This window comes from Erinaceus europaeus, chromosome 1 (assembly GCF_950295315.1).
Source record: "Erinaceus europaeus chromosome 1, mEriEur2.1, whole genome shotgun sequence".
NCBI classification, from domain to species: Eukaryota; Metazoa; Chordata; class Mammalia; order Eulipotyphla; family Erinaceidae; genus Erinaceus; species Erinaceus europaeus.
This window is the reverse complement of record NC_080162.1, coordinates 196,841,379-196,855,464: the sequence shown is the minus strand read 5'-3', so window position 1 is coordinate 196,855,464 and position 14,086 is coordinate 196,841,379.

The following is a 14,086-nucleotide window of genomic DNA, read 5'->3' as shown; positions in this document are numbered from 1 at the left end:
GCTTTCAGGTATATATTTGCCCTAGTTTATGGATACATGTGAACATTTGCTCTATCTCCTGGAACCTGGTCTATATCTAGGTTTTGGGACTTCGTTAGGAAGTGAACCACCTGGGATGGAATTAGAGAATACTATGAAAGGAAAGATCTCACCCGAGTGATGAAGCTGAAAGGTTGTCGTTCCACACCTGAAGTCTCTGGACACAGTCTGAAGTGAAGCATGCTGGGGTGGCACTTGTTGCATTGATTAGGTTGCAATCAGTGGATGCAATATTATTTGATAAGAATTGGGAGAAGCATATGGGAAAGTGGGCCCTACCCTAGGGTCCCAGGACTGGGGGAAGTTTAGGCTCTATAGTGGAAATGTGAGGTTCCTGCTGTCTTAGGGTTCAAGAAGGCAATGGGTAGTTACTGTTATCATCACATTATTTGGTAATTGGTTTAACTTTCAAAAGTCCCTTTGTTAGACATACAATCAATTTTCCCCCTCTCATATTAATTAAATAGTGATTTATATGACTACAATTTAATAGGTGTGTACATAAACACCATTCCCATCACCAAAATATTGTGTCCCATCCCACCTCCCCACCCCCACCCCCACCCCCCCACCAGCCCAGGAAGCCACATGTCCACCCTTCCATATTAATTGAATAATGGTTTATATGACTACACTTTAAAAGCAGTGTACCCAAACACCATTCCCACTACCAAAAGACTGTGTCCCATCCCACCACTCCAACTCTGCCCCCCACCCCACACCCCCTCAATGCTCTGGGAAACCAAATGTCCACCCTCACCTTAACCACAGGGTTTTTACTTTGGTGCCCTACTCTTGATTTAATCATATCCTGCTTTTAGTTTCCCTTTCTGTTCTTCTTTCTCAACTTCTATTGATGAGTGGGATCATCCCATACTCATCTTTGTCTTTCTGACTTAGCTCACTTAATGTAATTCCTCTAGCTCCATCCAAGATGGGTCAGAGAAGGTGGGTTCATTGTTCTTGATAGCTGCATAGTATTCCATTGTGTATATATACCACAGCTTTCTCAGCCACTCATCTGTTGTTGGGCACCTGGGTTGCTTCCAGGTTTTAGCTATTATGAATTGTGCTGCTATGAACGTAGGTGTATACATATCCTTTTGACTGGGCATTATGGAATCCTTGGGGTATATTCCCAGGAGAGGAATTACTGGGTCATATGGAAGGTCCATGTCTAACCTTGTGAGAGTTCTCCAGAGATGCTGGGCCAATTTGAATTAACACCAGCAGTGCAGAAGGGTTTCGCTGTCCCCACAGCCCCTCCAACATTTGTTACTGCTGTCCTTTTTAATGTATGCCATTCTCACAAGAGTGAGGTGGTATTTTTGTAGTGTTTTTATCATAAAGTGATGTTGGATTTTGTCAAAGGTTTTCTCTGCATCAGTGGATCCTTTATATAGCAAACCTACAGCCAACATCATACTCAATGGTGAAAAACTGGAAGCATTTCCACTCAGATCAGGTGCTAGACAGGGCTGCCCACTATCACCATTACTATTCAACATAGTGTTGGAAGTTCTTGCCATAGCAATCAGGCACGAGCAAGGAATTAAAAGAATACAGATTTGAAGAGAAGAAGTCAAACTCTCCTTATTTGCAGATGACATGATAGTATACACAGAAAAACCTAAGGAATCCAGCGAGAAGCTTTTGGAAATCATCAGGAAATACAGTAAGGTGTCAGGCTACAAAATTAACATTCAAAAGTCAGTGGCATTCCTCTATGCAAACACTAAGCTAGAAGAAATTGAAATCCAGAAATCAATTCCTTTTACTATAGAAACAAAAACAATAAAATATCTAGGAGTAAACCTAACCAAAGAAGTGAAAGACTTGTATACTGAAAATTATGAGTCACTACTCAAGGAAATTGAAAAAGACACAAAGAAATGGAAAGATATTCCATGTTCATGGGTAGGAAGAATTAACATCATCAAAATGAATATACTACCCAGAGCCATCTACAAATTTAATGCTATCCGCATCAAGATCCCAAGCACATTTTTAGGAGAATAGAAAAATTTCTACAAATGTTTATCTGGAACCAGAAAAGACCTAGAATTGCCAAAACAATCTTGAGAAAAAAGAATAGAACCGGAGGCATCACACTCCCAGATCTCAAATTGTATTATAGGGCCGTTGTCATCAAAACTGCTTGTTACTGGAACATGAATAGACACACTGACCAGTGGAATAGAATTGAGAGCCCAGAAGTGAACCCCCACACCTACGGACATCTAATCTTTGACAAAGGGGCTCAGACTATTACATGGGGAAAGCAGAGTCTCTTCAACAAATGGTGCTGGAAACAATGGGTTGAAACATGCAGAAGAATGAAACTGAACCACTATATTTCACCAAACACAAAAGTAAATTCCAAGTGGATCAAGGACTTGGTTGTTAGACCACAAACTATCAGATACTTAGAAGAAAATACTGGCAGAACTCTTTTCCGCATAAACTTTAAAGACATCTTCAATGAAACGAATCCAATTACAAAGAAGACTAAGGCAAGTATAAACCTATGGGACTACATCAAAATAAAAAGCTTCTTCATAGCAAAAGAAACCACTACCCAAATCAAGAGACCCCTCACAGAATGGGAGAAGATCTTTACATGCCATACATCAGACAAGAGTTTAATAACCAACATATATAAAGAGCTCGCCAAACTCAACAACAAGACAACAAATAACCCCATCCAAAAATGGGGGGAGGACTTGGACAGAATATTCACCACAGAAGAGATCCAAAAGGCAGAGAAACACATGAAAAAATGCTCCAAGTCTCTGATTGTCAGAGAAATGCAAATAAAGACAACAACGAGATACCACTTCACTCCTATGAGAATGTCATACATCAGAAAAGGTAACAGCAGCAAATGCTGGAGAGGGTGTGTGGTCAAAGGGACCCTCCTACACTGCTGGTGGGAATGTAAATTGGTCCAACCTCTGTGGAGAACAGTCTGGAGAACTCTCTGAAGGCTAGAAATAGACCTACCCTATGACCCTACAATTCCTCTCCTGGGGATATATCCTAAAGAACCCAACATATCCATACAAAAAGATCTGTGTACACATATGTTCTTGGCAGCACAATTTGTAGTAGCCAAAACCTGGAAGTAACCCAGGTGTCCAACAACAGATGAGTGGCTGAGCAAGTTGTGGTATATATACACAATGGAATACTACTCAGCTATAAAAAATGGTGACTTCACCATTTTCAGCCGATCTTGGATGGACCTTGAAAAAATCATGTTGAGTGAAATAAGTTAGAAACAGAAGGATGCATAAGGATCCCGGTTCGAACCCCGGCTCCCCACCTGCAGGGGAGTCACTTCACAGGCGGTGAAGCAGGTCTGCAGGTGTCTATCTTTGTCCCTCCTCTCTGTCTTCCCTTCCCTCTCTCCATTTCTCTCTGTCCTATCCAACAATGACAACATCAATAATAACTACAACAATAAAACAACAAGGGCAACAAAAGGGAATAAAATAAATAAAATAAATATTAAAAAAAAATTTTTAAAAAAAGAAACAGAAGGATGAATATGGGATGATCTCACTCTCAGATCGAAGTTGAAAAACAAGATCAGAAAGAAAACACAAGTAGAACCTGAACTGGAATTGGCATATCGCACCAAAGAAAAAGATTCTGGGGGTGGGTGGGTGGGTGGGGAGAATACAGGTCCAAGAAGGATTCAGAGGACCTAGTGGGGGTTGTATTGTTATATGGGAAACTGGGGAATATTATACATGTACAACCTATTGTACTTACTGTTGAATGTAAAACATTAATTCCCCAATTAAAAAAAAAAGAATAGGAAAGCTATCAAGGGGGGGGATAGGATATAGAGATCTGGTGGTGGGAATTGTGTGGACTTGTATCCCTCCTATCCTATGGTTGTGTTAATATCTCTTTTTTTTTTAAATAAATAAATAAAAGAAAAAAAAGAGTGAGGTGGTATATCAATGTTGTCTTTATTTGCATTTCTCTGACAACCAGTGACCTAGGGCAGTTTTTCATATGTTTGTTAACCTTTTGGATCTTCTCTCAAGTGAATGTCTTTTTTTTTTTTTTGTAATTTAAGAAAGGATTAATTAACAAAACCATAGGGTAGGAGGGGGTACAACTCCACACAATTCCCACCACCCAATCTCCATATCCCACCCCCTCCCCTGATAGCTTTCCCATTCTCCATCCCTCTGGGAGCATGGACCCAAGGTCATTGTGGGATGCAGAAGGTAGAAGGTCTGGCTTCTGTAATTGCTTCCCCACTGAACATGGGAGTTGACTGTTCGGTCTATACTCCCAGTCTGCCTCTCTCTTTTCCTAGTAGGGTGGGTCTCTGGGGAAGCGGAGCTCCAGGACACATTGGAGGGGTCCTCCATTTTGTAGATAGCTAGTAGGCATATTTTAGTTATATTTCAAATGGTCTGTAGCTATACTACTGTTTTTTTTTCCTGTGCCTTAAATATGATATGCAGGTGGATCCTAATTATTATCTGGGGAGATTATATCATGGCTGGGAAAAGGACCAGAAAGCTGGATCAGGGAAGAGAGTAGCTCCCTAAAATAGGAAAGGTGTATAATTATTATTGTAAACCCCATTGATTTGATCTGATCTGGGGCCTATAACTAGCTTAGGAGCCTGTGTGACCTCTAAATCCCTCTAACTATGAGCTCACATTCTGTGGTCATAATCCATTTTCCACAGGTGTAGCAAAGATTATGTTGTCCAGTCTTCCTTCAGAGGATGGAACATTCTCTATCCCTGTTAATCCAAGTTGAGGGCTAGGTCCTATGGGGGCTCACAGAGGGGTCTATTGTGTTGTTCCTGATAGAAATGACCAGTAACAATGGAGAGAGGGATTATTTGAGTTCTAGGCCCATTAAGTATGTTTGGGAATCTCAGGAGTCCCTGATGGGCCCCAGCTGGTGGAAAGGCCTGACAGTGCCTAAAGAGTCATCATTAAAGTATGCCAGTCTCTTGTCCTTATTCAGCTTTTGTAGTCCTTGCTTTGGTGAGGTTAGCTTTGGAGTGAGTGAGAGAACTATAATAGGAAGTGCATGAGGAGGGTATCTAAGTCTAAGGGGACACTATTTCATTATGAACTTGATACTGACTCACTACAGACTATTGTGTATTTGCTTTCAGGTATATATTTTGCCCTAATTTAGGGATACATGTGAATATATGCTCTAGCATATGGGACCTGGCCAATATCTAGGTTTCTACCTAACAAACAGTTAGGTAGAAACTTTTATATAATGTCGTTGACTTTCAAATAAGTGAAACTCAAAAACACTTATCAAATGGATGTAATTCTATTTCTTACACAGTAGGTGAACATTTTGCCCTGTTGTGCCATACCTTTTAAATTAAATTCATTATGAGTGAAGAGCTATCACTCAGCACACACATATGAGTTGCATTGCATATTTAAAAAGGGTTCTTCTTTTCTTGATGTCCTTTAACAATTGCAAAGGTTGTTCTCAGTGAGCTGGAAGCACCTGGACTATTTATTTATAATAGTGCATCCCTACCAGGACAAAGGTGGGGTTGCCTTTCTGCCTGTCTGGATACATCCCACTGGTTTGCCCCAAAATGATGACATAACATGATTGTTGTCATCTAACACAGCTCTGTGCTCTTGGTCATGCCCAGCTTCCTGCAGGGACAACTGAGCTACTGCAAGACAGACAAGTTTACAAAGTGACCTTGAAGTAAAATGTGTATTAATCACTAGCATACAATATCTGCCAGTGCATGAGAAGTAACGGAATGTATTTTCAATGTGGGAGATGCCTTTCACAGTCCTATAGTCATCCTGTATTAAATTCAATGTGACCCATATAAAGTACTGATCCAAGAATGACTTAACTACTTCTGATATATATATTTAAGGGAACCACTGTAACAGTTCCATTGTTTATTTATTTATAAAATTGAAACACTGACAAGACCATAGGATAAGAGGGGTACAATTCCCAGCACCAGAACTCTATATCCCATCCCCTCCCCTGATAGCTTTCTTATTCTTTAACCTTCTGGGAGCATGGACCCAGGGTCTTTATGGAGTGCAGAAGGTGGCAGGTCTGGTTTCTGTAACTGCTTCCCCGCTGAACGTGGGTGTTGGCAGGTCAATCCATACTCCCAGCCTATTTCTCACTTTCCCTAGTGGGGAAGGGCTCTGGGTAAGCAGGGCTCCAGGACACATTGGTGGGGTTATCTGCCAGGGGAAGTCCAGTTGGCAAAATGTTAGCATCTGAAATATGGTGGCTGAAAAAGAGTTAAGATATAATGCAGAACAAATTGTAGACTAGTATGAACCTAAATGCTGGAATAGTGCAGATAAAGATTCAGGGTCACCACTTTGGAAATAGCTAATAGATAGATCTATTTTAGGTATATTCCAAAAGGTCCATGACTATTAATTTTTGCCTGAGCCTGACATCTGATATGCTCAGTTTTCTTTCAGTGCCTCCCTTGGTCTGTGGTTCTCTATCTACCTCAGTGTAAAATGCTTTCCTTTTAAACATTTTATTTGTTTGTTTCTAGGACAGAGAGACATTGAGAGGTCAGGGGGAGATTGAAAGGGAAAGAGAAAGTGAGACACCTGCATCACTGCTTCACCATTAGCAAAGCTTCCTTCCCAGCCCCTACAGCTTGAGACTGGGGGCTTCAAGTCTGCTTCTTCAGCATTGTAACATGGGTGTTCAACAAAGTGGTCACCATTTGATCACTACTTTATTTATTTTTTTTTTGGCAAGTTTTCATCCCAATACCTTCTAGTTTACACGCTCCATTCGTAAATCATTTGAATTCCCTTAGATGAAATCTGATATGAGGGAAAAGTACTAAGACGTTTTCTGATATTGGAAAATTTATTGTGAATGTTTTTTTTATATGTTAAGAAGAAAAAGCTCCCTGTTTTGTTACCAAAGTAGGCTGTAACACTGCTGCCTGCCATTGTCTATCAATTCTCCTTGAATGGCATTACTAGCCAAAATTTCTTGGCATGGTATTTAAAATCCCCCACTGCCTGGATTTCAACTGACTTCATCAATCTGCTCTCCCAATAGTCTAACTACAAATCATAGTTGCCAAAGACAGCTACAGAGATTCACAAAAGAAAAGAAAAAGAATTGTCTTTGTGTGAATGGCTTGTAACATGATGCCTATTTTTAGTGTCTATTCATAAGTGATTCAATGCTAATTGAGGTTCTCTTTACACTGGATCTTGTTCATTTTACAGCATTAATTTCTAGCCCTAAAGTCCTGAATTCCAATGCCAGGGAGAAGAAAAAAACTTTCCTTTTTGTTTTCAATGAGATTTTGTGTCTTATTTAAATGGTATAGCCTACTTTAAAGAGAATAATAAATATAATTTTAAATATATTTTATTTATTTGTATTGTTGCTATTGATGCTGTCATTGTTGGATAGGACAGAGAGAAATGGAGAGAGGAGGGGAAGACAGAGAGGGGGAGAGAAAGATAGACACCTGCAGACCTACTTCAATGCCTGTGAAGCGACGCCCCTGCAGGTGGGAAACCAGGGGCTCAAACCAGGATCCTTATGGTGGTCCTTGCACTTTGAGCCACTTGCGCTTAACTCTTTATGCTACCACCAAACCCCCAATAAATATAATTTAGAAATGAGGTTGCTTATTTTTTATATGTCACCTTATTAAAAGCACTTCACATTTTTCAGTCTTTGATATTCAGATTATATAGATCAGAACCAAAGTTTCATACAGCCACCATTAATTATTAACTATTGGTTGCAAATTATATTAGACACAGCAATGTAAAGGTGAATCAGTATAGTTAGATAAATAAAATCATTTAAGAGTACCAGTATGACTAAACCTGAATGACTTATTAGCCCACATTATGACAATAATTTGTGGTTAGTTGTAAATGCATGTTTATCTGTATGTTAATAAGCATCATAAACCATTGTGCAAGGGTTAAACCAAGTATTTTTTTTTTCTGCAGAGTCAAAGGTGTGTGTGTGTGTGTGTGTGTGTGTGTGTGTGTGTGTGTGTATGGTGTGTGTGTGTGTGTGATTTTACTACTTCTAAGTATCTTTTTCATTCATATATGTATATATATATATATATATATAGAGAGAGAGAGAGAGAGAGAGAGAGAGAGAAAGAGAGAGTGAGAGATACCACAGCACTGAAGCTCCCTCAGGTACCGTAGTATCTCTCATAAGGTTCCTGGATTTAAACATGAATCACATGTTTGTAAAGACACATGTCATATTAAGTGAACTATCACTCTTCTCCTATATCATTCAATTTTCTTTGTACTTATTCATATCTCTTTTTATTTATTATTACTTTTTCTTTTAATAGTATTTATTTTACCTGAAAGCGCCCCCCCCCCCAAACCAGCCATCCCCACTGAGACATTTGTTAAACTAGCCTGACATGGAGTTACCCTGGGAAAAATATATTTATGCATTACTGGATATACAATAAAGAAAACGTTTTTAATTGTTTCAGAGGTGTTGAAAATTGAAGGTTACAGAACATTAACTTTTTAGAATGAAAGTAGGAGAAGACATTGTAGAAATAAATATTTGTGTCACTACTCAGAAGTACCAATAGCTACACAATAGATTTCAGAGCTATACTAGCAGGAAGTCATCACACCATTAACGAAACTGATGCATTTTAATCATCTCCTGTATGGACATGAAAAGGAGAATTTAGTGTGACCCCAACTCCCATGAGAAGGTTTGTGCAAGAAAGAACTGGGCAAAAGAACCATTGGGAGAACTATGTCTGGACTTAGTGTCAGTGACCACCAAACGTGTAATGTAGTATCCTTAAACTTCAGTTATGAGGCATGGGAAATGGTGAGAGCCTAGCTAGTGCTCAGACCTGTGATGAGAATCAAATGATGTTGGTACAAGAACAACACTTCGTGCAGATTCTCAGTAAATTAATTTTTGTCTTGGCTTGGACTCAGGATGGAAAGACTAATTACAAAAAAAAAAAAAGTGAAGGTGGTGGGTGGTGGTTACAATAAGAAAAGTTCCAGGTTCAAGTCTCCAGTCCCACCTAAAACTTCACCAGCAGTGAGGCAGTGCTGCAGATGTCTCGTTGTCTCTCAACCTCTCTGTTTTCCCCTCTTGATTTCTCTCTGACTTAATCAAGTATAAAAGAAATAAGTATTTTCAAAAAGCAAAATACCTAGCTTAAGTAACAATGGTCATTGATTTAATACATATGAATCAATCCATATTTTCTGAAGATTAATTCAAGGAACCTCAAGGCAACTATTGCTTTTAGATATCTGAAGTTTAAAATCACAAAGTAAAATTGTACATAACTGCCAATCAGCTAGTATGACCATAGTTTTGGAGGCTGTTAATCTAAGATTAAGGGACAGCCCAGTACATTGCTACTACTAAGTCTATTCTTGTTTTATATACAGCTGCCATCTTATTGTATCCCCCAGGCTCAAACTTGGGTTGTAAGCATGACAAAGCAAGCACACTGTCAGGTGAGCTGTCTTGCACAATTTCCTCTTCAAATAAGGTAACTAGTCATACTGAAATTAGAGTTCACTAATGATCTCATTTAATATTACCTATTTTCTTAAAGACCTTATTCTCAAATACAGACATGTTACAGTCTAGAAGTTCAACAGATGAATTGGGGTTGGTAAGAAGCACAATTCAATCCATATTAAAACAAGACATAATAATACATATAATATAACAAAATATCCTATAAAGAGTGCTGAAGTTCATACTCTGCACAGAACAACATCACAATCCAACTGCTGTTCTTTCTGCTCAGGGAGGCTTAGGACATCAATTATTTGGAGCATCACTATTTAAAGATGATATAAAACTAGTAACAGAGCCACTATTTCATGATATTGTATTGAAATGAAATGATAGAACACACAAATTCTTTTTCTTTCTTTTTTTTTTTCTCCAGGGTTATTGCTGGGCTCGGTGCCTGCACCATGAATCCACCGCTCCTGGAGGCCATTTTTCCCCCCTTCTATTGCCCTTGTTGTTGTAGCTTCATTGTGACCATTATTAATACCATTGTTGATGTTGTTCGTTGTTGGATAGGACAGAGAGAAATGGAGAGAGGAGGGGAAGACAGAGAGGGAGAGAGAAAGACAGACACCTGCAGACCTGCTTCACCGCCTGTGAAGTGACTCTCCTGCAGGTGGGGAGCCGGGGGCTCCGACCTGTATCCTCACGCTGGTCCTTGCTCTTTGCGCCACATGCACTTACCCCACTGCACCACCTCCCGACCCCCACAAATTATTTTTCAAGCAGTTTGTACTCAGTAACTATTAATTCTGTTTTGAAGTACACCACTAATGAATAAAGTTGCCTTTTAAATTACTGTCTATATGTCATATGAATATTTTAAGTACTACTTCCATACCACATCTTTTTAGTCTTAGACCAGAATAGTGAGGTTCTCTCTGAGTTTCTTTGCAACAATTTAGAAGTCTGAGTACATATTATTGAGATTAATTCATACCAAAGCATAAGTCTTAGGTCTGGAAAGACAGCTCCCATAGTGTGTGTGGTGGGGGGAGCGGGCTACTGCTTCATCATGCAGAAGACAGAGTTTTGGTTCCAGACCCCAGTACACTAGAGGGAGGCTAAGTGCTTTGTTATCTTTTCCTCTTTCTTTATACCCTTCTGTCACTTTCTTTTTAAAAATTATTTTTATTTATTTATCTATTTATTATTGGGTAGAGACAGAGAAATTTTTAGAGGGGAGGGGAAAATAAAAGAGAGAAAGATCCAGAAAGATACCTACATCCCTGCTTTACCACTTGTGAAGCTTTCTCTCTGCAGTGAGAACCTGGGGCTTGAACTTGGGGCTTTGTGCACTTTAACATGTGCACCTAACCATGTGACCACATGCACTACCGCCTGGCTCCTGTCACTTTCTATCTGAAAAAGTTATCCTGGAGTGGTGAACCATCCGTGGTAAAATGATAATAATTATTAAGAATAAGTTTCTAATGACAGTTGAGAAACTTTGCTCTTTGGAAATTTGCAAGGGTAATGTAATTGCATTTTGTCTGTGCTATTTGTTGTGTTATTTATAGCATATCACCTCAATAATTGGGTAAGTAAGAGTACAGCGATCTAGAGAGCCACTCTATGATATTTTCTAGTTATGCAATTCCTGATTTACTTCCACATCCATGACACTAAAGTTCTATAGCCAAAACTGAGTTTTTGCTAATTTTAAAGGAAAAAAATGATACTAATAAAGGAAAGCACTCTGTTGTCAGAGGGCATAACCTACATGCTTGAGGTTCCTGGCTTATTCCTCACCATAGAATATGCTGGAGAGGCACTCTGCCTTTCCTTTCTCTAGCTCATGTGGAATATTCTATCATATGAGCTAAATAATAATTAAAAATTCAGTATTTGAAAGCATAAACAAAGCATAATCTTAAAAAAACAGCAGCTGTGAAAATAGTTTAGAGTAAATGTAACCATAAAATAAATGCGGGGTGAATTATTTAAAAGACAGCTCTATAGCCATGATAGGTAATTGTGTTTACAGAGGAGAGAAATGCCTGTAAGATAGGCTTAAGTCTTAGGTCAAGTTTAAAATAAGAGAGAAACATATGAGATTAAGCAGTCATGGAGACATTAGATTGGAACCATCTGTTAGATTCTTGAAAGCATTTGGCTTTATCTGCAGGTGAGTCCCGTCCTAATTCATTTCAAACTCATCACAGGTTGTCCTGAGTCTATTCTGACAATATAATCATTGTGTTTATTCTACTAGACTGAAATAATAGCAGAATTGACAGCTGTACTATTAATCCATCTGCCTACCAGTCAGTTTCCAGACCATTATGAACGTAAAGGGACAAAGACGCTCCTGCCCCTCAACAACTGAGACCCACTCTGCTTACCTGCCTACCAAATTCTAGACGTGAATTTGTCTGCTTGGGTTACGACAGCAGTAAGTGCTAACTCTTCTCCTTAATTTATTTTTACACAAAGCCATGATCTTCTCCAAAAACAACAACAAAACACCCAGAATATACTTTTAAAAGGATGAAGAATTCAGTCTTTCAGAAATATGTTGTTTTTATGTTGTAATATCTCCAAAACAAATGTGGTATGTAGCCAAAGGCATACAGTGGAATTTACCTGAAAACTTTCTTCACAGTATATATAATTATGAAAGCTTGTAAATTAATATAGCCATGTGAAAAATAAAATTCAGTAAATAAGAATATGTTTTAATACTTGTTTGGTTGAAATTCCTTATTCTGAGGGTTAACAAATAGGAGGCTTATTATAATGCTGATTATTTAGGTACATATAAACTGTGGCAGTGGGGGCTGGGCAGAGGTACACCCAGTTAAGTGCACATAGTACAAAGTTCAAGGACCAGTGCAAAGATCTGGGTTTAAGTGCCCCCCCCCATCTGCAAGAGCAACACTTCACAAGTGGCAAAGCAGGCCTTTCTCCTTCTCTATTTTATTTTTTTTATTTATTTGTTTTTTAATTATCCTTATGGGCTAGAGACAGCCAGAAATAGAGATGATAGGAGATAGAGAGGGAGAGAGGCAGAGAGACACCTTCAACACTGCTTCACCACTTGCAAAGCTTTCCCCCTGCAAGTTGGGGACTAGGGGCTCGAACCAGGGTCCTTGCGCATTGTACTTTGTTCACTCAGTCAAGTGAGCCACGACTCGCCTCCCCTTCTCTCTCCCACTCTATCTCCTCCTCCCCTCTCTATTTCTCTGTCCTATCCAATAAAATGGAAAAAAATAAATGGCTACCAGAAGCAATGGATTCATCGTGCTGAAACCGAGTTCCAGTGATAAAACTAGAGGCAAAATTTAAATTAAATTAAATTAACTGTGGCAGAAAAATAGGCAAAGGGGGAAAGCTATGGTGGTGGGGAGCCATGAGTCCTAAAGCTTGGTTACAAATGTTCAGATACACAGGATCAGGAGTCAGAGGAAGCAACAGCAACAAAAACAGAGCCCTGGGAGAGACGAGCCAAAAGGAGGCAATCAGGGAAGGAGAGCAATTTCCACCAGACATTCATTTAAATAACTACCTATATACCCACAGTTCCTTGTGGGTTTGCATACGTCCAGTGTATGCTCATCAGGCTTGATGTCATGCTGAGGTCAGCCATATGCTAATTAAGTTTAGATCCCAACAGTTCCCCACTTCTAGTATAAACATGGACAATGATACTCAGTCTACATGAATAGATGAAAAACACCAGTTTTCTATGCCCCTGGGTTTTACTCTGCAAGCCCTGACTTTGCCTTCAGGAGTATGAGTGTGGGCACAATAGCAGGTACCAAAAAAAGAATTTCTGTTAGTTTGGAGGCCCTGTTAGTTTATTTATCTGTGTCTAACCCAGATGGGCCAGCACCTAAGGAAGCTGAGAACAGAAGCCAACAAAGGTAGCCCAGAGTTCAGATGGTGGGTGGCAGTCATGGCGTATCCAGGATGTTGAAGTACAGTAATCAAAGCTTCATCTTGTCAAGTTCTTGTAAAGGAGTTTTCAGAGAAAAGATTTAGCTGCATGAGTCCAAGTAAACTGGGAATTAGCATAGGCCATTTGGGTCCCTGATAGGTTTGTGGAGTCAAGAAGCATAGATTTAAAGCTGAGGAGAAAAAAAGAAAGAGGGGGGGGAAGAAAGAAAGAAAGAAAGAAAGAAAGAAAGAAAGAAAGAAAGAAAGAAAGAAAGAAAGAAAACTACAGAGAAAGAGTGTGGGGGGGTGGCAAAAGACAAATTCTGAACCTGGTGGCTGTAAAGAGAGTTAGCATATAAAGCCAAACAAGCTGTTAGCTAATCACGAACCTAAAGGCTGGAGTGGTGCAGATGAAGAGTTGGGCGGGGGGGGGGGGGGGGGGGAAGCTCCGTTCTGTAACTAGCTAGTATGCATATTTTAGTTATATTTCAAAGGGCCTGTGGCTATACTAGTTTTTATTTTTTTTCCCTGAACCTGCCATCTGATATGCAGGTGGATCCAAGTTATTGTCTGGGGA